The sequence below is a fragment of the Coturnix japonica genome, chromosome 34, assembly GCF_054131305.1.
Source record: "Coturnix japonica strain WE chromosome 34, WE-NBRP24, whole genome shotgun sequence".
In the NCBI taxonomy this organism is placed as follows: domain Eukaryota; kingdom Metazoa; phylum Chordata; class Aves; order Galliformes; family Phasianidae; genus Coturnix; species Coturnix japonica.
This window is the reverse complement of record NC_140696.1, coordinates 4,205,440-4,231,594: the sequence shown is the minus strand read 5'-3', so window position 1 is coordinate 4,231,594 and position 26,155 is coordinate 4,205,440. Positions and strand designations below refer to the sequence as shown.

The 26,155-nt window shown below is 45.5% G+C and overlaps 1 protein-coding gene and 1 long non-coding RNA gene across 8 annotated transcripts in view; one reads left to right on the top strand and one right to left on the bottom strand.

Moving 5' to 3' along the window:
- The first annotated feature begins 354 nt into the window (after positions 1–354).
- Positions 355–26,155, top strand: part of LOC107324204 (uncharacterized) — a 123,549-nt gene continuing 97,748 nt past the window's right edge. For 3 of the 7 annotated variants that reach the window (XR_014938259.1, XR_014938255.1, XR_014938260.1), the window contains exons 1-2: positions 373–799; positions 4,235–4,287. The gene's annotated coding sequence lies outside the window, so the exon portion shown is untranslated. Of the gene's footprint in view, positions 800–4,234; positions 4,288–26,155 lie in introns of all 7 variants that reach the window. The other 4 variants (XR_014938258.1, XR_014938257.1, XR_014938256.1 and 1 more) reach the window with 2 other exon arrangements.
- On the bottom strand, positions 11,546–15,354 carry LOC146755288 (uncharacterized). The gene is made up of 2 exons (XR_014938280.1): positions 11,806–15,354; positions 11,546–11,698 (listed from the first exon to the last, which is right to left on the bottom strand). It is a non-coding gene; the product is annotated as an uncharacterized LOC146755288 (long non-coding RNA).

The window sequence follows — 26,155 nt, the reverse complement described above, 5'->3', positions numbered from 1 at the left end:
AATCTAAAACCGTGCTGTGATTCCCACTGAAGGCAATGAGGGATTGCAAAGGGAACAGGATGGGGCTCTCACTAAAGGGAAGGGTCTTTATTTTTGCTCCTCACCTAGGACGAATCCCACCAACTTTTGTTAGGGAATCTCAGAAACTGAAGAACTTTATGCGCTGCTCATTCCTCATTTTAAAGCAGGTTTGGAAAGACGAGATTTAAAGAGAATTCCCATCTGTTATTGAAGCATTTAATCATCCTTTAAAAGCCGGTGCAGTTTTATTTTCTCTGGGGAGCGAGCAGCATTAGCTGAAGCATAAAGCAAACTATACCAAGTGGAGAAAAAACTCAGCCCCATGTCCTGTTTGACAAACTGACCTGCGGGTCACAACCTGGGTTTATTGATCTGTGGGGCCATGTCTGGGTGTCGGGCTTGTTTTCTGGACTTTGGTTTCAGCTGCATTCCTGACTTCTGAAAGAGTAGGGGGTGTGGATTTCTACTAGGAGTAACCACTGGGAAGGAAGTAATGTTCATTAAGTGTGCAGGCAGTGCAGGACTAAGCATGCTCAGTGAAAAAGCTTTTCTCCCTTGCCTGTCAAGCCCCGTGTTTGAACTCATTCCAGAATGCCGGATTTACTTTACACGAAGAAACAGTACCTGGCCGGACCGCATTTTTCTCCCTCTCCTTAGTCATGGGAAGATTGGAAACAATATTCTTTTGATGCTCAGTGCACTCAGCCCGCGTGCGTGTGCGGCTGTTGCAGTGGAGGAGGAGGACAAACTTTGCTACCTGTGAGACCAAGGCTGGTAGGTCGATGGGGAAGGGAGGGGGGGGTGGGTTTGCAAAGGAACTTTTGCAGCTCGTGGCTTTGGCTGACGCTGTGCTGCTTTCTGCTCCCTGTCCCTTCCCATCTGCAGCAGAGCTGAACTTTGGGAAAGTTGAGCAGCTTTTCTGATTGCTCTGGGAAGGTAAATGTGTTTGAAGTGCAAACGTGCGAGCGTGTTTTGGGGATCCGAGCTTTGGCTCTTGCAAACTGGTAGCACAGAGGTGTGTTTTCTTTTACTTTTCCTGCTCTTTCTTCTTTTTAGTGGTTCCTATAAATGCAAACCTTCAAGTGTGTGTGCTGTAAAAGACTGCTCCCCCTTCTCTCCCCACCCTCTCCTTTAAGGCTGAAAATGAGACTCGTTCGTGAATAATGAACTCTGTATGTTATCAAGCAAATCTTGTGGCTGCTTCATGTGATCGCTTCCAGTCTCAGCAGAGATGTTATTGCCTTTAATACATTCACAGCTTTTTATGGAAAATGAATTGCAAAACTGCTAGCAGAGGGGTGAGGGAAAGCAATTTGATTTGATAACAACATGTTTCAGCGTAGCAGACTGTTGTGCTTTTAAATTTTTAAGTGCTTTCTACTTTTTCTTCCTGCATTTGAAGACGTCTTTAGAGGTCTTGAAACAACCTTAGGAAGAGGAAAGAGGGTCATTTTTCTTCTGCGACTTTGTGCTGCCTAATGGAGATTTTTTTTTCTGAGCGTAGGCCACACGGCCAAGGAACAAAATGACCACAGAGCAAGAAGTGAAATGGACTCAAATAATTAGAAACTGTCTGTAGTTAATGATTGTTTGCAGCAGGTCAGAAGCATCTGGTTAGGTTTTGTCCTCCTGTGTTCTTTAAGGCGGTCGTATTGCTTATTAAAAGTGAGCATTTTGTTTTCTAAGTGTGAAAAGTATACTCAGCCTTCAGCATTTGAGTCAGATGGCTTTTAGAGACTTGAGATAATTAAATAACTAGATATGCAAATGCGTAGTCCTTGTGTCTCCAAGCCATGTGCTTACTGTTTGCTTATTTTAAGGTGGGAATTGATTTTCTTTGCAGAGGATCTCAGGAGGAGAAAGGGTACCAGGTCAGCCACGATGCTCCTGGTTATGGAGTGGGAAGTGCACAATCCAGGAGCAAAGTACAATAATTGGCTGTGCTGCTGCTCGCCACTCACGGCTAAAAGCTCTATGGGAAAGAAACAAAACCCTCAGCATCTCGTCTTTGCAGAGGGTGAGGGTAGAGCACGAGGAGGAGTGCTGGGTTCTGTGGGCTTTGGGTTGGTTCCCACCAGGATTACCTGCTGCGTGCACATGGAGGGATGGGGAGCAGCTAGGCCAAGCAGAAGGAATCTGCAAATGACCAAAGCTGAAGCTCTCTGATCTTGCCTTACTCTTATCCCCTTGAGATCCTAGGAAGTTTTTTTTTTTTGATGAGAGGAGGCTGGGAAAATTGCTTTGCCTTATTTCACTTCTTTGATTTTGCAACCTGCAGGGGATTATGGAGGCAGGAAGGGTTGTGCTGCAGATGGACACGAGCTCTGTGTGGCCACAGCACACTCTGCCCTCTTTGCATGCAGTCCCTCCATTTGCTTAGCTGTGCAATGGGGAGGGTGACCGCCAGGGATTCCTGTGAGGCTCTTTTCATATTTTCTGGCATAAAAAATACCTTGCATTGCAGGGAAGCGATAAGCCCAGGCTTCACAAATGCACGTCCAGATTTGGGTTTCAGAAATGAACTTTGGGACCTCTCAGGCCCACAGATTTTAGCTTAGATCCTTTACGTGGCAGTGGGAAGGCAAAATAGCACCGTTATCCAGATGCAAACTACGCGGCCTGCCCTGCGCTATTGTTTGCTTTCAGGTGTCCAAATGCAGCAGTTTTGTATGGATCCACTTCGCATGCAAAATATAATGAGAGACAGGAAATGTTTTTGGATTATTTCATTTCCCCTGCTAAGGTTAAGATTTTGCAATTCATTGGCGTGCAGATGTTCCAAGTGGGAAGCAGCTCTTTGGACACGGAACCCGTATCTTAACACCCCTATCTGTGATCCATCTGTAACATCTGCTGAATGGGTACCAGCCAGATACTCCCCCATCTCTGTTTTCATCCTTCATCTTTCCAGGTATTCCCAAAGCAAATCTACAGCTGCTCACGGACTGAATTTAAATCCTCGTGTATTTTAAACAAAGAGAAGGGGTCTGTGTGCTCCTTGGGAACACCTGGGCCTTTCCAAGGTTTTATTACCTTCAGAGTAAGCATTTCTTTGCAATGAAGGCATGTCCTCTGAAATCAGCCACAGTCGATAGGCAGAGGTGAAATCTGAATAGAGAAAGCAGGAGGTGTGAGCATGGGACGTGCCCTGCAGCACTGAGCTTTGGATTACAGCAGTTACCTCCATTGGGAGTCTGCATCAGTCCTGGGATGTGCAGAGCAGCAGCTTTAGGTTTTGGGAGCAGTTATTTGTGGCAACTTCCTTGTTTCAGTGCTGACACGGAGATGTCCTTTATTGAAGACAGGGATCGCTTGGAGCATTCTGAGTATCAGGATGTCAAGACCCATCTGAAACACCCTGGCTAAGGCACTTAGCAAAGCAAGTCAGCTGGTATCCAGCTCTGCTGGAAGAAAGCAGGCGCCAATGGGTGTATCTCTGCTGGGTCATTCTTGACCTGCAGATGTTAAATGTGATCTCTGCAGATAATGTGCTTGTGGGATTATTGGAATGTTCTCCAAAGCTGGGCAGGACTTTACTTATCACTAAACACAGCGAAGTGTAAAACAAATGGGGAATGATTTGTTTTGGCACCAGCTGCACTAGATGCAATGCACTGCTTTATACGGAGCACAGAGTTTGTGCTGTGTTTCAGTATGAATGTGCAAATGATACTGGGTGGGTTTTTCCTATGGATGTCTAACATAAAAGCAGGTACTTCAGGCAGTATTTTAACCACAGCAGAACAGCAGTGCAGCTCATTGTAGGCCATTGTATCTGATGTGTGTTTGGAGGAGGTGATGTTGGTCATTTTGGCTGTTCCTGGGGAGGTGTTGAATGTGCCTTTCCTTCCCCACTTTCTTTGTCTCGACCTGAATTAAGAGCTGAAGTTGTGCCTTCTCCTCTCTATTGGCCAAAACTAAGCAATCTCTTCTCTATCTGTGCTGGTGGGTTCAAGGAACCATTCAAAGCTACAAAGGCCTTCAGAGCAGAAGCTGCAAAGCACGGCTGATTTCTGAGGAATGCTTTTCCTCAAGACATTGATTTAGTTTTTAGGGTTTTTTTCCCCCCAGAACTCAGAGATATCTGCAGGTATTTCCACATCATTGCTACGTTCTGGAGATGGAAGATGGGGCAGTGACTGCATGCAAAGGATAATTGTTTAACGCAGCGCTGGCATTCATGATGAATCCCCTCATTTGTTTTTACAGGTAGCACTGGAGATGAAAACAGTTCCATTTATGATGATGTTCTCAGGCTCTGTGAATGTAAGTACCAATATAGTTCCAAATTGCACTGTATTTCAGCCCTGGGCAGAAGTGGGAGTCTTAATGATCAAAGAGCAATGCACGTGCTAACTTTGTGTGGGTTTTTAAAAGAACAAACAAAAGAGGAGGGTAGGGGAAAGTTGTGCTGTTTGTTTGGCATTCCCTTGCTGGCTCTGCACAAAATCAGTGCTCATTTGGGTTTGGATTGTGCTGTATTTGGGCCAGAGCTGTCTCTGGGGAAGTCTGGGAGGGATAGAACAGGAGGAGAGGTTGTAGCTCTGCCCATGGAGGGATCTCCTGGGTAGCAATTTCACCAGCTCCTGAAGGTCTGTGGAGTCCAAGTCCTGTTTTTAGCAGCATTGTGGAAGCTTAGATCAGGTTTAAAGCTTTTAGGAGCCTGGAGAATGCAGGTAGGAACCCCATGGGATCTATGAAGTGTCTGCAAAGGTCGTGTGTCTCGCTGAGAGCTCCTGCCTAACTCAGCTCTTAGTAAAAACCTGCATGAATCTTCATGTAGCCCTTATCCTTGTAAGCCTGGTATTGCCCTATTTCAGAGGGGCTGAGATTCATAAATACCAAAGCCTGACTTTGAGGTGCTGAATGAATGTAAGTGATTTGGAATAAATCATTTGCTGCTTTGAAACTGGAGGGGAAAATAAAGAGCAGAATGTGGAACCGAAGCTCTGTGCACGTTGTGAGCTCTGTAAAAGTTTGTGGGAGCTGCAGCTTTGGGTGGGAATTCATCATCTGGAGCTCCTCCCTGGGAGGAGCTGCAAGCAAGCAGAATTTTCTGCATCCATATGCAAATTGTCCAAAGAAATGAATTTCTGCCTTTCTGAATCGCTTCTGTGTTGCTGTTGGGGTTCAGGTGGTTGGAAAAACGAGCTTTGTGTTCACAAGGCAGCAGGGACGAGGGCTGCTCCAAAGTGCCTTTGTTTGAGTATATGTAAAGCTATCAATGCGTCATTCTTTCTGCTTCAGCTGCTAGAGACTCCCATCTTCTCTATTGATTTTACCCAGAATGCTTACTGCCCTTGAAGGTGTGACCTGTACCTCTGGCTAATTTATTTCTGTCATGGCTGCAGCATTTTTTTAGAGGGCAGCGGGGGTAGGAGAGAGAACAATGAATTCAACATGGAATATAAATCCCAAGTCTGTGGCCTTCAGACATTCCAGCACACAGCCTGCTCCATTCTGCCGTATGGCATTCTGCACGGTCTTGGATTAAGGAAAAAGAAAGAAAGAAAGGCATTTGTATAAGTAATCAGGTGAGCCATTCTGGGATAATCCCTTTGGTCACACGTACTGGCGTATATATTACAATTATGCTGGGCTGCTAAACCTTTTTCATTGACATCCTCGTGTATGAGCCCGAATCAGAAGCCTCACCTTGATGGCTTGGAATCATTTTGGATCTGAGCACTGCTGTGTTACCATGTGTGTATTTGTAACGTGGGATGTGAGAGGACAAAGAACTTTTGTGTGTGTGTGTTGAAAACTCGTTTTGGACTACAGCCGTGTGATGGATCCTCTTTGTTTTGCTTGATTTTTGTTTTCAGTTGTTGTTTTGCACTTATTTGTTCCCGTTCAGGGTTTTTATAGTCAAAAAGAAGTGATGTGTAAGCACGAGTTGAAACTCTCTCCAAATAGTGAGATTAAGCACCTGGCCCCTTTCATTATTCTATTGAAATATGTGGTTTTTGCTCTCATGACCTGACCGTGTAGCTGAAGTCTTTCTCCCCTGCCCCATGCAGTTCATCAATAGTCCAGGATTTCTATAGGGCAAACATACTGCCCTATAGAAATTGTGGAAGGCTTGGATGGAAAACTTTGTTGGTTTGGTGCTGTGCCTTGGGGATGCCGTGCAAGGAATGGGATAGAGCATGCGGTGCTTTATGCATTGCTCCTCCCACCTTGCTTGGTTTCTACATCCATAACCACAGAGCGCTCTGAAACTGGGGACAGAAAGGAGCAAAAAGGATCTGCAATGTGATGATGGTGATAACGAATCATCGCCCAGGCAGACTGGTTGAAACTGCAGCTCAGACCCAAGGTTGGTGCTGAGATTTGAGCTCATCGAGAGAGGTGACTTAAAGGGGCCATATCGAACCATGAGCTGCACATGAAGCAGAGTAACTGCCTCTGTGGGACTGCAGAGGAATGCACTGAGCTCTGCAGTTGAAGCATTGGAGATTTCCAAGTGCTGTGCTGGGATCCGCTGCCGCAGACAGCACTGAATTAGCCCCATATAACTGCACTTAGTGAAACATCAACCAGTCTGGCCTGCATTCAGAGTTTATAGATAAATGTTGTTGCTGCCCATGGGTTCCAAGTGGGTCTGTGCCACGCAGCTGCAAATGTTTGGTTTGGTTTCCCCAAATATTTTCTGCAGCGAATCACTCAGAAACGTTTCTGTAGCACCTACTGCTGTGGAGAAGAAAAGTGGAGCAGAAGGTACCAATTTGGAGGAGAAATGGGGATAAAAAGGTTTGCGCTTCATGCAAGGTGCAGAGCGATGCTCTGCCATAGGAAACAAAAGGCTCTGGTGGTATAAAGGGAATCTTTTTGCACCTCCTCTGTCTGCATTGTGGCGGATGTCCACACATGACCTCTGTCAGCATATGGGTTGTTACTCATGGAAGAAGGCAGCCGGGGCTGGGCATTCAAGCATGCAGTCTCCTTGTTTCCTGGCATTTTTGTGTTTATAGGTCTCTCTCTCTCTCTTTTTTTTTCTCCTTTGCCCCTAATGGCAATAAAGTAAAACAAGATCCGGTCTTTTCATAGCATTGCCACTCTCCTAAAACAGAGGGAGGGAGGAAAAAAAAGGCATTTCCAGCACAGCAAAGACCCCGTGCTCCTGTAAAAGTGGTTTTGGGCCTCCTAGGTAAACCCAGCGGAGAGAGGGAGAAGCAGAAATGCATAACTGAGATGTGGTAGCAGGCACCCCTGTGATTTAGCACATTGCCCTGAGGCCTCATTTATCTCTCACTGAGCTCACCTCGTGTTATTCTGCAGCAAATCACCAGAAAAAGAGTTGCCTGTTTTTATTTCCCCATTATTATTATTTTTTTTCCACCCGGGAGTTGAATTTTCAGTCAAAATGGAGAAATATTGGGTAGTTTATAACGTGGAAGGGGCACCCTGAAGATAAGATCTCAGTGTTCCTTCCACTCTTGCGTTGCATCACCATCAGAAGATGATGTTTGACTGAAAGTGCTTTTGTGCTCTGAGTATAAACCAGCCATTTCAGCACTGAAATATGTCTGAATGCAGCCCCTGGTTGCTCCGTGCCCACTTGCTGGTCTTGGTGCCCGGTGATTTTTCAGCTAAATGTGATATCCTCCTTCACTTTCTGTCCTAGGAAGGTATTTGTGTGCTCAGTAGAACCCCTGAGGTGACCTCACGTCTGTGTTGGAAGAACTGAATCCCAGGGCTGATGGCAGGAATAGGGTATGGGGATGTCAAAAGAAACACTGCGGATAAGATGTATAAGGTGTAGTGGGGGATTCTAGGCATGAAAAGCATTCAAGTAATGCAACCGGGTGGTTATTATTTAATATCTTATCAACTGAAAAACATCAGTCAACTTTTCCAAATGAAGGAAAAATACCTGAAGGTGGGTTTGAGAGAGGTGCTTCACAAAATAATTTTATATATATATATATATATATATATATATATATATATATGAAAAGGCTTCTCGTATGCTTCCCAGATGTACCAGTCCCCTATGTCTGTTCTCTCAGGCTGATTATGGAATACATGCATTTATCGCTCAGAGCAAAGGGAGAATTGATTTCTTTCCAGAGCGGTGTTGATATTGCAGTGCTCAAGATAATGAAGCATTAGGAGGGAGATGCACACATACAGGTCCATCCTGGAGTGTCAGCGTTGGAGGCTGCAGACAAAACTTTTGGACAGAAATAGTGTGGATGTGAGAAGGTGCTGTGATGCTGCATGGCCTTAGGGCTTCCATTTCTGGGCTCTAGTGTACAGGTATGTGTGGGAGCCTCCTGCATCTGGAGGGGCTCTTTGCTGCTGGGGGTAGAGCTGAGTGTGTTTGGTGTGATGGCTCATGAGGGCTCAGCCTGACAAAACAAAGGGACGTAAAGAACCACGTGCTTGTCTGCATTGGATAGATAGAACTTAATTCATATTAAAGTAACGATGCATTTTTAAAGTGCAACAGTTAAACTGCGCCAAACCCCATTGTGGTCAATCTTGTTCACCATGAAAGAGATTTCTTTTCATTTCAACTTGATTCGTGGCTTGGCCGAAGTTTGCTTTTGATTTTATCATTGGTTTCTTGCAGTGGTTTGCCTTTATGTCTGAGCTGATTTCAGCTTTCAAGGAAGAAAAGGAGCGTGTGGTTTGTTGCAGGGAACGTCTCTGAGAATATTAACCCCAAAGGTGTCAATATCTGAATTTGAGTAATATCAGACTAATTTTAAAGGTACACTCGCTTTAGAAAGTTCAGCTTTGCAAATGCTGAAGATTATTTGGTACCCCGGAGGGAGGGATGGATATTGAATTCTAGTCAGCGTTATAACTGGAAATCTAATCTCTGCAAAATCGAGCTCGTGGCTTAGCACTGAATTTATTCCATACACAGAGGAAAAGCAGCCTGGCTGGGAGAGATCAGTCAGGTGTGGGTCTGAACCTGCCCTGAGCCTTTGGAAGGTGAGGCTGTAACAAGGACTGGAGTGCATTATGTGGGTCTGTAATGGATATCTAAAGTTCTGCTATTAGTACTGTATTTAGAAACAGAGGCGTTTGACAGACCCGTGATGGGTGGAAGTATAATTATTTCATATAGATTGGGACCCAGGAAAAACAGAAGCCTGTTGGGTTTCATTTCCACTTGTGTTGCTGGCTTGCTCTGTAAGCTGGAGGGGCAAGTAATTTAAGAGCTGTGTGTCTCAGTTTCTTCACCTGTCAGCTGGGGGAATTACTTCACAGGGGATTGGGAGTATCATTATAATGATACTTGCAATGTGCTTTCATATGCTAGGTAGAAGAGTGGGAGCGTTAACGTGTACAAGAGAAAAAGAAAAAGTAGGTTAGCTTGTCTGAGCTTGTCATGCTTCTACTGTGTCAGCAAACTTAGGGAGACAAGAGAAAGGAGAGAGAGGGAGATCAAAAGAATACATTAAATTAAAAAGTAAACAGAGAAAGTTAAACTTAAAGTGGCAAGCGTGGAGATACGTCGGGCCTGCTCTGTGCTTAGCTGCATTAACCTTGCTTTTCCATCGTGTGCCAGGATCACCATCACCAACATGCCCTCGAAGATCACGAGGCAATCCCTGTGCCTGCTGTGTGGCTGTGAGCTCCATCAGCTCTGCTGCATGTGAACAAAGGCTTTGTGAGGAAAGCAGGGGAACTTCTTTCCCCATCAGCAGGGATCCCTCTGCTTGGGCTCTAATGGGAGCTCCCAGCACATTGGGATGCAATGAGCTGCTGACTTGTGGGGTGGAGGTGACAGCAACCCCTCCTCCCCCTCTCCTTACCCTGTTTGCTTTGCAGGCGCTCTCTCAGGTGTAGGTAAGATGACCAGGCGTAGTTTGGAACTAGCTGTGCTCAGCTTGCTTTGCTCTGCTCCATCCACTTGCAAAACGAGCACAAGGAGTCTTTGTGTGAAGATCCATAACGCAGCAAATTTTTTCCATATCAAGTAGACAGAGAGGAACAGAGAGCAGGGGAGAAGTCTTGACAGTCAATATGCGAAGGGTTACTTATATTTTTACAGAATTATAGGTCAACCACCAGGCTGCTGAAAGTAATCATAGCAGCTGTAATCTTCTTTAACGATATCCAGTCAGAAAAGATGAAAAATTGTTTTGCTTCCTTTGAAGAATGGGGAATATCTTTTCCCTCATCCTCTTTGACCTGTTTTACTGTAACAGATTCTGGATCCACTCAGCTAAATCATCATAAGCAGAGTTTGATGGAAACAAATTGCACTATAAAGCTTATCCTAAAAGTCTGTCTTTTGCACCTTCAGCAGCTGGCACGGCTTTGAAGAAAAACTGCTCAATTTGCATCCTAAACCTCCTCAGTCTGCCTTATCTGCAGCTAAACTGGACTGCTTGGAACCATAGCCTGCAAGGTATAATCTTATTTTTACACATGGTCCAACAGTTTGACTGTGTGTCATCTGAAATGCACCCTTCCTTTCTGCAACCCACAAGTAGCCACGAGCTTCCGCTGATGTGCCAGGGAGCAGTAAATTCTCAAACAAACTGCAAAAGGAGGTTGTTTCAACCATGATAACTCACTTTGGAAGACATGGATGTGAAGTCAGAGTCTTCCAAGTGCTTGAGGACTTTGCGTACTGCTTCAGACTGGAGCCTGCAGGGTGAAAGCTGAGGCTGACAGGAGGAATTGAGGAGCTACCAGAACAGAGCTGAATCTGGACCTGCAGGTGAGGCCAGGAAGCCTGAACCTGGAGGGAAACTCAAGAGCAAGTCAGTGAAGCAAGGAGTGCTGTGGTCAGAGCACACCATGAAACGCATGGGAACATTTCCCACTGTAGATAAGAGGAGGGCATGCCTGAGATGGAGAGCTCTTAGCACAGGGAAGTCATTAAGTGTCTGAATTCCTGGCTGCTGGCCTGAGGACATTGTTAAGAGAGGAATGAAGTCAAGCATTGACCTCCACTACATCTTGGCGGAACAATATTTAATATTTAAGCCTTTTAAAGTGGAGAGGATGGTGGAGGAGCACAGTCCGTATTGATGAGCTGTGCACAGCTCCTCTGCTTTCTGTTTGAGATGGTTCTAGTGACTTAGCTTAGTCTGAGAAGCAGCTTAGGAGAACTGACCATTTCCAGTTGGTTCACGAGTCCTAATTAATAAGTCCATTTCCCAGTGAGTTTTTACCTTCTGTTTAGTTCTGGTTGCAGGCTGGGAAGGGCAGCATGGCAGCGTGTGGTGGCCCAGCATGAAGCTGATCAAAAGCAAAACAATACCTGGTTGGTTTGTTTTCTTTAGTAGCATTTCTGCTCGCTGGAGGACAAAGCATTCCATGTGATTCTTGTGAAGGACTGTTGAAGGAAAGGGGCATGTCTTATGGCACTCAGCTAAGTGGTGATAGAGTCAGAAATGGAGGCAAAGTCTCCTCCTGATGGAGAGAAATGATGGCGTTTTCTCCAGGGTATGGCATGGGAAGTCTATCTCAGGGATTGGTCACGTTAGATGTGAGACAGTATTGGGAATAGATGGTTGTTTTGTGAGGATACAAAGATGACTGAAGTCACTGGAATTCTTTCCATTGATTTCCATGGGTGCAGATCTTTATTTAACAGGAAGCTAACAGGCAAGATGAACTGTTTCCCATCTCTGACTGCAATAAATACAGCTTTTAGAGCACGGTCAGCTGTTCCATTTCCATGCACGGGGTGGCTGATTGTCTTCTATGTGAAGAGGGAGGGAAGGAGGAGAAATGGAGGTGAGAGGAAATTGCAGCAACAGGCAGCGCAGAAGGGAAAGAAAGAGGAAGCGGGGCATATTTTGCTCTCACCTGCTACAAATTATCCCGTAGCACAATGGCAGCAGAAGGCAGAGAGGAGGAGGAGGAGCTCAGGGCCGGCGTGATGCGAACAAAAGGCTTTTCTGTCTCGGAACGCGGCGTGCCGAGGTGGCAGCTCTGTGCTCTCAGTGCTGCTTTGTGTTCATCGGGGCTTTAGATTCAGCAGCCAGACACCTACCTGGGAGGGGCTGCCCTGCAGTCTGGGAGAGCTTTTGCTCCCTAATGCCAGCAGGGCTGTGTGCTGCTATTGCCGGTCAGGCTGATGTTACAGTTGTAGCAGAACTCGTTCCATATTGGCGTTTGATCCTGGGAGAACGGGAAAAATCTGCTCAATGCGGTTTTCATTAACCAAAAAAAAACAACCAAACCCCACCAACCTGTAGCATGCTGGAGTCATTAGTAGTTTGTTGATTGAGTTAACCGTGCAAGGCGAGCTGCAATTGATCATCTGCATTCTCATTAAGTATGCCGCTGTCTGGGAGGGTTTGCTATAAAACTGCTTGGAGGACACGAGGAATGGGATTCAAAGCATCTTTTGTGTATAATTAGTACCAGAGATGGGACTGAGGTGTGATGTAAAATGAATCTTTTGGAAGCGTGGATGTGCTGGGTTTGGTTTCAACCCTGGATGGGGAGAGAGATGAGGGCTGAAAGTTGAATCCGAAGCAAAACTTTAGTGGTGCTGCAGAGCTGAAGGCAGCAGTGAGGGGCTGAGGCTGCCCAGGAGGGGTAGAGGAGGGAAGGAAGCATTGCTGCGCTTCATTTAAAGATAATGAGCTATTGTAAACCCTAACCTAAAGTCAAGTCCACATCTTTGCGTTGCTCGTAAGGCAGACAATAAGTTAAAAGCTACACGGAGAGAGAGGTGATATAATTTTGCTTTCAAGAAACGGGTGAACGGGAGTTGCTGAAAAGTGTTACCTTGAAAATATATCATGATCACTTTAAGCCTTGTCTACGTCTTTCAGCTTTTGAAATGCTGAAGATCACATCTTGAGGGAATTTGTTAGAGCCTTTGAAGTATTTTTATGTTAGGCCCCTATGGCAGAAGATTGTACAGATCAAGAAAGTACCGAGTAGATTTATTCACAGAAAATGCATTTAAATTACCCAGCTATACGGGCACACATTCTTCAATTATAGCCCGGTGTCTGGTCTCTGAAATCCTCCCAAGAATTGAGGTCATAGAATTTGAAAATGAGCTTCTGTACGCCATACTTCTGGCCTTTTGGATGTAATGTAGTCTGTAGCGTGCGCTAAATTGGATGGAATTCAGAGAAGAGCAACAAAAACGATTAAGGGAGCAGAGGAACTGACTTACATGGGAAGATTAAAGGCATTACAAATTTGTGGCTTGGTTAAGCAAAGACTACTGCAAGTCATTGGAAGTTTCTGGAGTCAGGAATGCAGCTTCAGAATCCCCGGTCTCGTCTGGACCTGTTTTTGTTTGTGTGTTTGTTGTTAAGCAAAAAAAAACCTCACTTCTTTAGAGCAATATCCTCATCTGGTGCAACTTAGTGCAGTTCCAGTGCAAACAGTGGAGCTGAGGGGATCTGTGCCAAATTAGCCTGCCTGAAAATGTAGCTTGTTTTCATTTGTTAGAAGAGGGAGAACCAGGAGTGGAAGTGGGAGGTGATGGAGGCAGATGGTGGTTTGGGCACTGCAAGTTAATTCCTGGGGTGTTCAGAAGGCAGAGTGCTTAGATGCAGAAAGTGCATGGACTCTTCCTCTTGTTGCCTTTGCTGATGCCTGATCTGGGGTTACTGTGCTGTGGTCTCAGAAAGGGGAGTGGTGGAAGCCCTGATGCTTGGGATGTGGTCCTTCTGTTAGGGATGGAGTACTCACTGATGCACTACAGCCAGATTTTAACCATCAAGTTAATTTCTGGCTGCCTTCACGCTTCTCATTCCATTGGGGTGAGGAATTATTCTGTCCCTGGGCTCGAGTAGATTGGCTGCACCTGGAATTCAGGAGCTGCCACCTTCATAAGTGACCTCTCTTTGGAGATGGGCGAAGCTGCCAGAGAGCAGAGGGAGGAGACTGGAGCACGGAAGTTTTAAATTCCTGCAGATGTCATTTCCCATTGTAACTCACTGGTGATCCTGACTGAGAGATGACAGAAACCAAACCACTAAAACATGATTAGGACCCGTTTTCTGGCTTGCTGGTTGCACCTAAAAGGCCCAGCACTAAGAGGGCCTGCAGAGACTGTGCTGCCTTTTTGTCTGCATCCTGATTCCGCTGGGTCAGGATTGGGTACAAGGACCTATCAGATATCTCAGCATCCCCGCGATATCCAGCTCAATGGATGGCCAGAAGAAACAGAAAGCATAGCCCAAGTGAAATGAGTGTTTGGAAGATGAGGATTTGAGTGTGCGAATGAGACGGGCAGGAATACCAAATGTGGACTGAAGATGCCGGGGGAATTGTATCCATAGAAACACAGCTAAGGAGGCTCACATGGCTCACCAGCTCAGACTTACAAATTCATATGATTATCTTAATGGTCAACATAATGGATTGAAAAGAGATAGGTGATTAGTAAAATTTGATCTGAGTTTGTTGCAGATGTAGGAGCATTGTGCTGAAGTCTCTGATTACAGCTTGGAATGGGTGAGATGCGGAGTGTGTATCGCTCTGATTTGATGCAGTAAATCAGGATTAACTCCCGAGCAGTGAATGGTGCCCTAATGGTGTCAAACAAAGGGAATCAGACCTAGCTTCTTTTAATTAACTTGAAGAAGAAAAGTCTGTGCTTGGTTTCTTGACGCATTGTTCCTCCACCTTTGTTATCCAGTCTTTTTGCACGGCTGCAAGCGTAATCTTTTGCATGTAAATCAATACCATTCAGAATGCCTCAGGAAATATTGTTCTGAAATGTACTCAATGGAAGCACATGCCTTTCTGTGCCAAAATTTATGAGAGGCCCTGGGAACCTGCTTTCCTCACTTTATTCTTGGAGGTATTTCTCCTCTGAAAATCCAAGATGTGTAGGACTCATTTCAGACCTCTTAAAGAACCCAGAAGAGGCTGTTTCGCATTGCATTGGTGGGCTTCCATGTGCAAGTTGGGTGATTCTGCATTTAACTGAGTAAGCATTGGTAATGTTACCAAAGAGTGTTTGACGTTTACTTCCAAGACATGAGGTTGTTCTAGGCTCTTATGGGCCAGTGTTTCTAGGAAGATGGTATTGAAGCATGTGGACTCAGTCTGAACAGCCCTAAATGGAACCCCAAGGCTTCAGACTTTAGTGCCCGTGGTGGCCTGGCCATGTCCTGCAAGGCTGTGTTTTAAGCTGGTTTGGTCAGCCTGATTTTTAAAGCACCAAAACTTCACAAGCCACAAACTTTGTCTCTAATGATAGTTATTGGTGTGCTCTTTTTTGGAAGAGAATCTGTGTGGAGGAAGTGGAGACGGGACAGTTTCGGACACCATTTCCAGTAACTGATGTTTGTGAGCAACTGTCCCGGTATACAAGAAAGAAACGGCTCTACAGCTAGAAAAATACGTGTTGTTATCCTTTTGGAAGCATGTGGGGGAGAAAGCAAAATAAAGGCTGAAATTATGGGGAAAATGGTTCCAAGCTTTGCTGAGCTTCCCAGAATTGTCAGAGTTGAAGACCCTCAAAGCCTTCAGAGCTCCCAGGCGGATCTGCAGATGAGTGTACCCAGTGATCCCACAGCTCTGAGAGGAAAACAGCTGAGGTTTGGGAAGGGTCAGCCAGAAATGACATAACTGCAAATATGGAAAGCAAAGAGCTGCAGGGTTCTGCCCAGCAGAGAGGAGGGTGTGAGAGGTGGCTGGGTCAGCACCAGCACAGAACTAACAGGAAGAGAAGCCCAGTGAAGAGCATTTCTCCTTTCCAACCTGATGTGTGTGGATTCAGTGCTGACCTTGAGCCACTCTTGGAGTTGACAAGTTCAGTTGACAAGGAGAAGGATAGGTTGAAAATGAGACAAAAAGCAGACGGCAAAGGAAAGACTTGGTGTGTAGTGTCCCATAAAGTCAATGGGAATGTAGCATTTCAGTGTTGCTGAGAATTCAGTGAGGTTCTATCCTGTAGAGCCCTAAATGCATTTAGAGTGCTGCTGACTTGTGGACCTACAGAAGCATTCCAGGCTTTTTCTATTGTGTCCTTTAAGGCAGCGTGGAACACGTTGAGGTGCACATTCTGCCCTGCCCCAGAGCATCGTGAGTGCTATCATTAAGTGGAACATTGTTAAGCTTTACTGAAGCTTCCCACACCCTCAATTAATGGGGAGCACAGCGTGGACCGACTTTGTTAAGCTGTTAATTTGGGGAGACTTTGGATTGCTGAAGTGCCTCTGCCTGCAAAATAGAACTGGTTGTCAGCTCACACCTCCCCGTCCCATTTCCAAAGCTGTTTTGTTTGGCTGTTTTGAGTGATCTCTCTGAAATTATTCCTTGATTTCTATCTGAAATCCATCGATAATGGTTATTTAAGCTCTTTCTGTGCTATCTGGTTGTTTTAATTTCAGAGAACACATCGAGGAGTTTAAGTATGTATTAGTTATCATATTGATGGATCAGCCAAGCAAGGAGCGTTTGGAAATTCACATATTCCTTTATGTTGACCTATGGTATTTGAAATATAAGCTCCTTGCATGCCTTCAGCAGTTTGAATGCCTATAAACATTTCTCAGTATGTTTAGATTTTGTTTTGGAGTACTTTGAATATATACACGTGGATTTTTGCCTTTAATCCATCCAAGAATATTAATTGCCCATTTGGTTTGCTGTTTGCCATTTCTTTAAGGCTTTTCCTTTGCGGTGGTGTTAGTGTGATTTGTGCTAAATCCAGTGCAGGAGTGCAAGCCATAAGCTCTGCAGTGCTGGAAACTGAGAGCTATTGTGGTCTGTGTGTGACACAGACATGATTTATATCCTGGGTCACATTATACACCTCTGCATCTCACTTCACTCAACTGTAAAAGGCAAAAGTAGCACCTCCCCCCCCTCCTGAATGCCTTAAGATGTTTGTAGTACTGGTACAATATGGTGGTGAAACCGTGGTGCTTGTGTTTTATTCATGGCAGAGCTCGGTGCATTTCAGAGGTGCAGACATTCAAATGTATTAATTCTTTTTCTCAGTCTCTTGCCATTGCATTCCTTGCCAGAATTGGGTTCCAATGCATTACAAAATCTTCCCCCTTGTCATTAACTGCTGATGGGTGCTAAAGAATTTCCTCCTGCAGCTCTTACTTCATGCAGGTCAGTGCAAACAGTCACTGTGTTGTCATGCAGGACTGGTACAGGGCACCCTACTTACCTGGGATTTGGGCATATCAGCCTGGGTGAGATCACACAGTGTAGATGCAGATTTGTACCTGTCCTGTGAGTCCCACACATGGCTTGGGGGGCTGGATGGGAACCTGGGCTTCAGTGAGGCCAAGTGGGGCCATCTGGTGTGAGTTGCTTTGATTCATTGGCATCTCTGACATTTGTGCCAGATCTTAGCCTGTTGAGTCTGGATGCTTGATCAACCCTTAAGTATCAGCGGCAGGCAGAACTGGTTTGAAGGGCCGTGCTCTGGTTGATAAGTACTCAGCTAAAGACCTTCTGTAAGGCTCCTGCTGCCTGTTACCAGAGGGTGAGCTGGCACATAAACCATCTCAGCATTGGTTTGTGTGGCTCCCCTGGCTAAAGGTGAGGGTATGTATTCACAGGCTGAGCATCTCTGCTGCTTGGAGGTATGACATGCTGTATTGTCTACATCCCTTCCCTTCACCTATCATCAGCAGCCAAGTGGGTCAATTCTTGCCTTTGCTTCTTAATTGCAGGTATATACGGTAGTGATACCAAAATATACTTTCTACAATCAGACGAGCTCTCTGTTAATATCTGACGATCCTTTAGCAGAGACTTTGTTTTCAGTATATGTGATTCTTTCAGATGCAGCTCTGCTAAAATCAACTGAAACTGGTTAAAACTTGTTAATTTGGTAACGCGTCAAAATCCAAGGAGATCTTTTCGGTCTTTAACCCAGGTGATCCGATAGAATCAATAGAACTACATTTACATCCTCTCCAGGATTGTTATGGGGCTTAATTAACGAAGCGTTTAAGTCACTATGTGATCCTTGGATAAGAAAGTAAAATGCAAGGGCACAGAGCTGAAGGAGTGGCAAAGGGTGTCCTTCTCTTGTATATCTCATAGGCAAGTAAGGCCTCTCCCTCAGTGCCCCTCTGGATCCCATAACTGCTCTGGGGGTTGGATTGGCCCTTGGGCAGAGAATTCATCTGGACTCGTCTTACAAAACACATCTCTCAAGTGAAACTTTTGCCTATATTTTTCCCAGAAGATTCTTCTCTTTCAGTCCAGAATTTTATCAGCGATTCTTATGCTAACAGGGGTCAGGAGATGAGATGTTTCTCACGTTACACTTGAAGCTTCTCATGAATAATGGCCTGTATCACCTCTATTGTCTGTCCAAAACATAAGCAACCAGACATAAGGCCAGAGGAGAAACTTAAAGAGTGCTGAATGAGCCAGCAGGACAGACCAAGAGCTGAGATAGTTGGGAGAGGGAAACAAATACAAGGTAGAGCAGATGGTTATTTGGGGAAATAACTGAGCAGATTAACTACCAGGCAGCTAGAGAATGAGTCAGCCCCTAGTTAAAAAGTACCCTGAAATCTTCAGAGCGAGATTAACAGAAGCACAGATGAAGATCTCTGTAGCCAAAATAAATTAAAGGTCATTATTCCCAAGTGAATTTTCTTAAGGGTGAAGTAGAGCACATCAGGCTTTTCACAGACGTCTGAGGGGGGTTGCTGTGCTTAAGACCATCACTTCCTCCTTGTGTAGGGGCAATCTGTGCATTTGGAGGCAATTTATTCCCATCAGTATTGTCCTCCTTTCTGAAATTCATTCCTTTGCCATTTCTGTTTTTGGAGGGTCTTAAGTATATAAAAACGTGTATTATATATGGGGGGGAAACAAAAATAGCTGCAATTTGAACCTGATAATAATTCTACGTGGCTTTAGAAAGGCATTGTGGCAATTTGTGTTTCCCTGCCCCCCCCCCAGTCTTTTTGTTTCTCCTTGGTGAGGCTGCAGCTGCCATCTGATTTGTATTTATATATGCTCTTTATAGATATTAATGCAATAACAGATTAAACCTAAAGTAACTGTTAGCACACAGAGAAATCTCAGGGCCTGATCTTGCAAACACCAATGCCTCTGAATAACTTTAATCTTGTGCACTGTAGATTTGAATTTAATGGGGGACTCTTACACGGCAAAGTTTCTCACATATGCGAATGTTTGCTGCAACTTCAGACTTTCTCCATATGTTGATGTCAATTTGTTTTTGCAACCTCAATACGGTTTAGAAACCTAAGGCTCCAATCGTGGTCTGTATATGTTTTATCAGCACTGTTGGCTTCATTGTAACCATGCTTTCAAGTCAGAATATGGGCTGAGAGCTCAGAACTGTGTGTGGATCCACACCTGCTTATATCAGGCTGAGCTTGGCTTGCTGATGTTCTCCTGGTGTTTTCTTTGGGGCTGAGCAATACTACAAGGACTGGTAAAGGGACCCATAGGGATCATGGAGCTCCTGGGTTCCTGAACAGCTCAGAGGGAATCAAAGATCTATTTCTCCTCAACACTTACACACAGGTATTTAAGCTCACTGGAGTCCTGCAGTGAATCAAAGCAGTCTGTAATGTTTGCATTCTGCCTTGGAAGGTATGAATCATATGCACAGTGCACGGTCAGCCTGTTGTACTCAGCTGCTGAGCTGAAACACCAGTGGTTACTTTTGAGTTGTCTAATGATTGTAATTTTACAGGCTAATATAAGGGTAATAAAGTCTTCCATCAGGCAACTACTGTGACCACGAGGAAAGTTTTATTCCTCTAGGTTCAACAGTTTACATGTGACTAATATACTCCCGGAGGAGAGGTGACATCCCTTTAAAGCATGCAGCAGCTGACTTACAGAACAGTGATACATCTGTGTTTGCTCAGTAAGCATTGGCATAAATCTGATATGCATCTGATAGTACCTCAAATTATCTCACTTCTCAGCTTTTGAGTCAATAAGACTTATTTATCAGCCCACAGAAGTGTAAATAGGTTATCTTCATGTCTGTTGAGACAAAACGTATGTGTGCGTACATGAATAGGAGTTTAATAGGGACAGGAGTACAATAAGAAGGTGAGACTCAAGGCAACATACAAGGTAATCACTAGGCACTTGAAATTAATATGGGATTTGCTTCAGTAGCCTATACAACACTGTCCATAACCTCTTTCTGAGAAACTTCCATCCTGGGATGTTACAGGGAGGAATGAGAGACCAGTTTGTGCACCAGGTCTGATTGCTTTGGAGAAGATCCACCTTGTTGTTTAAGGTCTATTTGTAGTTTAAGATGATGCTGGTCCATTAGGCTCTCTATGTAGCCAGTGGAGAGAAGAAAGCACGTTCAGATTGGGAATGATGCTGGCTGCTTTAAGAAGTCATCTGTCTGCTGGAGGTGTTGCTCTTTCAGTTCTTTATTGAAGGAGACTACACGAACTGATTTTTGATGTCAAAGCTTATATTAGTAGTGTCACTCCTCAGTGCATAATGCTGTCATTTGAAGAGCTGTTTAGATGGAAAAAGGAAACAGAATGCCAGCAACAAAAAAAGAGGTCTCATTCTTCTTTAAAAGCAATTTGGCTCTAGTGAAGCATTGATGTTAATTGAGCAAGTAAGGAAACAGAACAGGTGATGAGGGCTGTTTGCTCCTATCCTGATGACGATGCATCCGACCTGAATGTGTAGGGAGGCTCTTCTCACTCTCCTCCATGGAGCATCCCTCTAATTTCTGCTGGCAGCAGCTGGGAGCTGTGCTGTGGCTCTGCCTTCCTCCTCCTGTCCAGCATCCCAGCTCTGTGCCTCCAGGAGGGGCAGCAGCAAAGTTCATCAGTCTGAGAGCTGTCCTTGCCAAGCCCCCTGCTATGAGCAGAGATCCCAGCAGGGAGATCAGGAGGCCGACGATGAGCTCCTTTCTGCTCCCTCTGTGTGTGTTCTTCTGTTTCAGATGGGCCCCAGGACCGGGGCTTGTCCTCAGAACACCACACATACTAGAAGCTGCATTTTTGTATAAATTGGGAACAGAACTGGTCACCAGAGATTGAAAATCTGGCAGGCAGAGCCGATTAGACATGCTCAGAAGAACTTGCAGTTTCGCTGCCGCGTGCCCTTTGGGCTCGCAGTGAAAAACAAGGCTGAGTGCTGAGTGCCAATATTTGGATATGTGATTCCATTGTTTTATCTCAGGATGAGATCAGATGGGAGAGAGAGCCCAGAACTAAACTGAAGTGCTCCTTTTTATTCTGCAGCATCATGAGGAATGGAAAGCTGGGATCACCCCCACCCCACCCTGCAGGGATCTGTGTGATTCCTAACTCTCTGCTCCTCAATCTTCTTTCATTCCAGCAGCAGCTACCACCCTTTCTAAAGGTCCCTGGCTCTCCCTGGCTCATTTAGGTGTGCAGGAAATGCAGAATCATCCAAGTAGATATCCTTATGTCCTTTGGAAACTCCCTATCTTGACAACACAGCTATTGTTTGCTAGACAGGGCTGGTCTTGAACCTGCAAGGGTTATTAGCTTCTGTCCTCAGTGGAGGTTTAAGGATACTGAAAGATGTCCATCAGGTGGAGCTTTGGATGGGGCAGTCAGACCTAACCTGGGCATTGTGAGCCAGACATGATGGAGTTCTACTGGAGAGCTGAGGCCTGGGTTGTTTCTATTGGGAACTCAGAAATTGCTCCTTTGGATTAGAATAGCAATTTTTGGTTGATCAAGTAGATGAGTCCTGAGCAAAACCTGTTCGTCTCTAAAGCAAACTTGGGTCTCCTAAGTGGTCAGTTACTGGAACACTGGGGAACTCAGTCTTTTTTTGTCTGCAAACTGCTGGATTGCTTGAGTTCTAGAGCCTGAAGGTTTCTTTTGAAGATACTTTCTTATTCTTGTTGGATTCCTATTCCCGTTGTGCTTCAGTTTTCCTTTAGTTCTTTCATATACCTTTTAACAGTTCTGTGCTGCCAGATAATGATTTGCAAAATGGAGGTACCAAAATGTACCTGCCTTTGTTTCTGTAGAAGGAAGTGATGGTGGTGCTGTGGTTGGATGGGGGCTTTGGAGAAGGCCAAGGATCCCAGGATAGGGAGGAGATGGGAGTTCTGCATAGGTAGTAGCTGAATGGATTGTTTTGATGCTGGATTTTAATTGTAGTATTAACCATGTGTTAGAGCACCAGGAGCACTGTGAAGGTGTCTTGTTTAGTTACTATTTCAGCAGAAGGAAGCAAATTGAATAATGACATTATTTCAACGTCGTGATCAGTAGGGATTGAACCCAGGCAAGCTGCAGCTCTGTGTTCCTATAGCTAAATTGCCCTAAATTCATTGCAGCAGATGAGTCTGTTCTGCTTCCAGAGGCTTTGCTGCTGACTTGGACCAGCCTGGTGCATTTTTCCATGCCTGTCTGTGCTGCAGGCAGAGGTTTTCTGGCTTTCCTGTTGATAGGAGCTAGCAGAGGCCCCAAAGCTTTTGCAGACAGATGCATTACCACAAGGCCAGATGCTGCCTCTGCCCCAACCGCTGAGCAAGACAAACAATTAGAGAAGCCATCTCTTTATCAAATTCATTTACAGCAGTTTCTCCCTGCGCTCTTTTCAGAGAGATGAGGGAAAGAACCCAGTGAATACCTACTGCAAGCTGTGTCCATACTCTTTTAAGAGGAGGAAAGAGAAATAAAATATCAGTGCATAAGTCTGTCTGTGGCTACAGAGGAGGGAAGCAGATGTAAGCAAGCCTGCCTGCATCTTCTGAAGCACTGTGTGTCGCTGGAAGGCAGCCAGGGCTGGAAGAATGGCTGGAGGCAGCACCCTTTCCTCCTCTCTCCCTGACCTGCCAGCAGACATTTGAATGCTGGGGAGCACAAAATTTCATTCTCAGTGAGCAGCCTTTGCTTCTGCGATGTATTTATTTATTGTTCCTTGGCTGCTATGCTCTGGCTGGAGTTATTTTGCTGCCCAGCTCATGGGCAGTGTCCTCCTGCCCTACTGCCTTGGTGCTGGTATATTCCCCTGCTGTGCACACCCACACTGAGGTGTGACTGCATCCCTGCAGGCCCATGACTGAGTGCTCATTGGGAGGTGCTGCTGAGATTTGAAATTGCTGAGATATGACTGTGTAGGATGCCAAGAGGGACGGCCAGAAGTGATCTTTTAAAAGCACACTTTGATGTTGGAAGGGTTTGGTGAAGTGAACCTTAAAAGCCTCCGTTGTTCAGCGTTGTTCCATTTCTCATTTTCTCACGTAAGGATTTCTTTTCCCTCTCTGAAGACTTCCAAAATCCACAACCTCACTGAAAGCCTATTGCTCCCCAAAGAGTGTCTTTCTGTAGGCGTTGACCCGGGTCTATCTCCTGCTACAGCTGCAGCTTCTTTCCTTTGAGGCGAAGCCAAAGCTGCTGCAATAAGCATCAGCGCTGGAGATCTGAGCTCCATCTGATCCAGAGGAGGGGGTTAAGGTTGTTGGGCAGCTCTTGTCCTGTTTCCCATCCCACCAGGGGATCATTGTGCCCTCCCCCCCCTGCCCAGCTCTGTCCCACCTTGTTTTGTTGGAGGTTCATCATTGTGTGGTGTAGCTCCATCCTTGGCATGCTCTGTGAGTTGGAGATTTGGTTGCTAATTACTGCCTTCATGCTGGAGAATGGTCTGCAGTCCTGCCCTGCATTGCTGGCACAGCTCGGATCACACAGAGCTCTGCTGGCTGGGGGGGGCGGGGGGGGAGATGGGGAAAATGGGCTCCTTGGTGTCAGATGGAGCCTTTTCCTTAGTGCTGTGTGTGCTTAGCAGCAGAATGGGAAATACCTGTCTGGGAAGGAGGCTGCCCTGCTGTTAGCCAAAAAAAGAAAGCCAATGCGATTCTTTTCTTTGAGCACTCAGGGCTTGGGCTGAGACAGGAATGTAGAATGGAGGCTTGTACAGAATGGCTTAAACATCCCCCAAAATCTTGCTAGGAGGATGAAATTTTCTTTTCTTTTCCCTTTCTGGTCACGTTTTACCACTGGAGTTACTCAGCGAATTAATAGGTATAGAAATGCAAAGCTCTTTTCTTATTACACGCCATCGATCTGATTGCAGTGTCATTAATTGAAAGACTCGGGAAATGTGATGGATGGTTCAGTTCAGGATTCCACATTCGTTTTGGCATAGCCCTGCAGGAGAAAAGCTGCATGAAGCTGATTGAAGGGCTCTTTTTGTCTGACATGAATTATTCTTTCATTGTCAAACCTTGTAACAGCATTCAGACACAGGGAGATTTACAACGTGAAATCCTAAATGGGGTCTATTCTTAAAATAAAATTAGAAAGAAAAAAAATAATAATAATAAAAGAGAGCTTTATCTCACAACGTCAAAAACAGCTACGTTAAAAAAACCCCACCACTATCCCTACAAATTAAATTTCTGCTGCAAAACCCGAGGGGCTGATGTTTCTCCCTTAATTTTGAATGATTCCAATGGTAAGGCCCTAAATGAAGAAAACAACTGCTTTAATCACGTAACCGTTGTCAACATTTTTATTGCGTTCGGAGATATTTGTTTGTAGGGGAGGGCTTGTTTGTTTTTCCAACTGCTGTCATTTACCTAGCAGAGTGATTTGTCCTTAATGGGAGAATCCTGCTTGGCCTGGAAAATGAGGCGAAGGTGTCTTTTTCTTTGGGGAAAACCTAAGAGGACGCTGTTTAGAAGCCTGGTTTTTGTGGCTGATCCTGGGCCGTTCTGTTGTTGGATCCCCTGTTGGTCTTTGGTAGGTTTAAAAATGTGAGCTGTGATCTGGGAATTGCCCTCGATATCCCAAAATGCATCAATTAAAACACAGCAGAGAGTTGAGGGTCGGTTTGCTTTGCACACAGCGTGGCTTAGAAAGTTGATGGAGAGTTTGGAATGCAAAAGCAGCTGATCCAATTGGAGTCTTGTTGGGGAATAATATAGCGAAATAACGTAGGAGACCCGAATTGATGGTGTGGCTTTGTGGTCGTCGGTGCTGGTGGGATGACGAGGTTACAGAGCAGACAGATGAGATGAAGAGAAGCGTTTGATTACATTACATCCCATTTGTGCTGTCTGTTCAGCTGAGTTCTTCCTAAAAGAAAACGATCTCGTTGTATCGGTGCGCTGAGTTGGAGGTCTGGGGCAGGCATTGGAGGAGCACAGGGCCGTGCCATAGTGGTGTGAGCACACAGCCACCTCGTGACCTTGTTGTCCCAGCTCACTATTTTTCACCCCCAGATACGTATCGAGCAACGAGTTTGCATCCAAACTCCCAAACAAATGCTCCCTTCCACCTGCGCTGTGCATTCACAGGCACCAGCCCGGCCCGAGGACAGAAATGATTCGCATTAAAGAGCCTTTTCAGCGCCGCAAAATAAAACGCCTCGATGGGAAACGTTCTCGCCTTCCCCCTTCCCCCCTCCCCCTGCCTGTTCTGCATGTAATACCCCTGCACGTATATTTTAAGGTCTCATTGTTCAGCGAAGGGGAGCGATTATTTGGTACTTTGGGTGTCTCTCCCGCCCGGAGCTCAGCACTGCTCCGTGGGTGCAGCCTTGGGGATGCTCCGTCTCCATAGCGCCCGCACTTCTAGCAGCACGGCTGGGATGCGGAGCTGCATGGCAGGCAGTTCTGCGCTGCCTTCAGAGCCGTGTTCTGCAGGGACTCTGAGCTGCGGGCACGGCGTTGTTTTCCCGCAGCATTGCCTCTCCGCGAGCACCTGCTGTACGCATAGCAGTCTGCTAGGTGAGGGAGCTGGGCACTGATTTCCTTAAGGAGGTATTTCTGTTGTTTTAATGGGAAGATTTTATTTAGTATTATTATTAATTTAATTTAATTTTTTTTCTTTTTAAAGCTAAATAAACTCGGCAGGTTCTCAGAGCCCAACATTGGGAAGAACGCTTTGCCTTTGGTGTCACTAATGAGCCTCCTAAGGAAGCTGGTAGGAGTAGGAAGCGAGCTCCCGGCAGAGGGTCAGGCAGTGCAGCCCTGCCTGCACGCTGTACGTGGGGAGAAGCTCAGCACCAAACCATCCCTCTCACACCTCTTATAACTCTCAGACTTCCCCGCACTTCGCCACGCGGGATATAATTTCTGCAAATTAAATTACGGGTTGGAGCCGTTTGTCGCTCTTATCAAATCTGTGTAAATAACGTTGTCCACAGAATCCATTGCCACCTCTGAAATGCTGCCTGCTCACGGATAGCAGCCGCGCTCTGCTCGTCTCGTGCTGCACTCAGGGTGCTGCTGGATCGTGGAGCG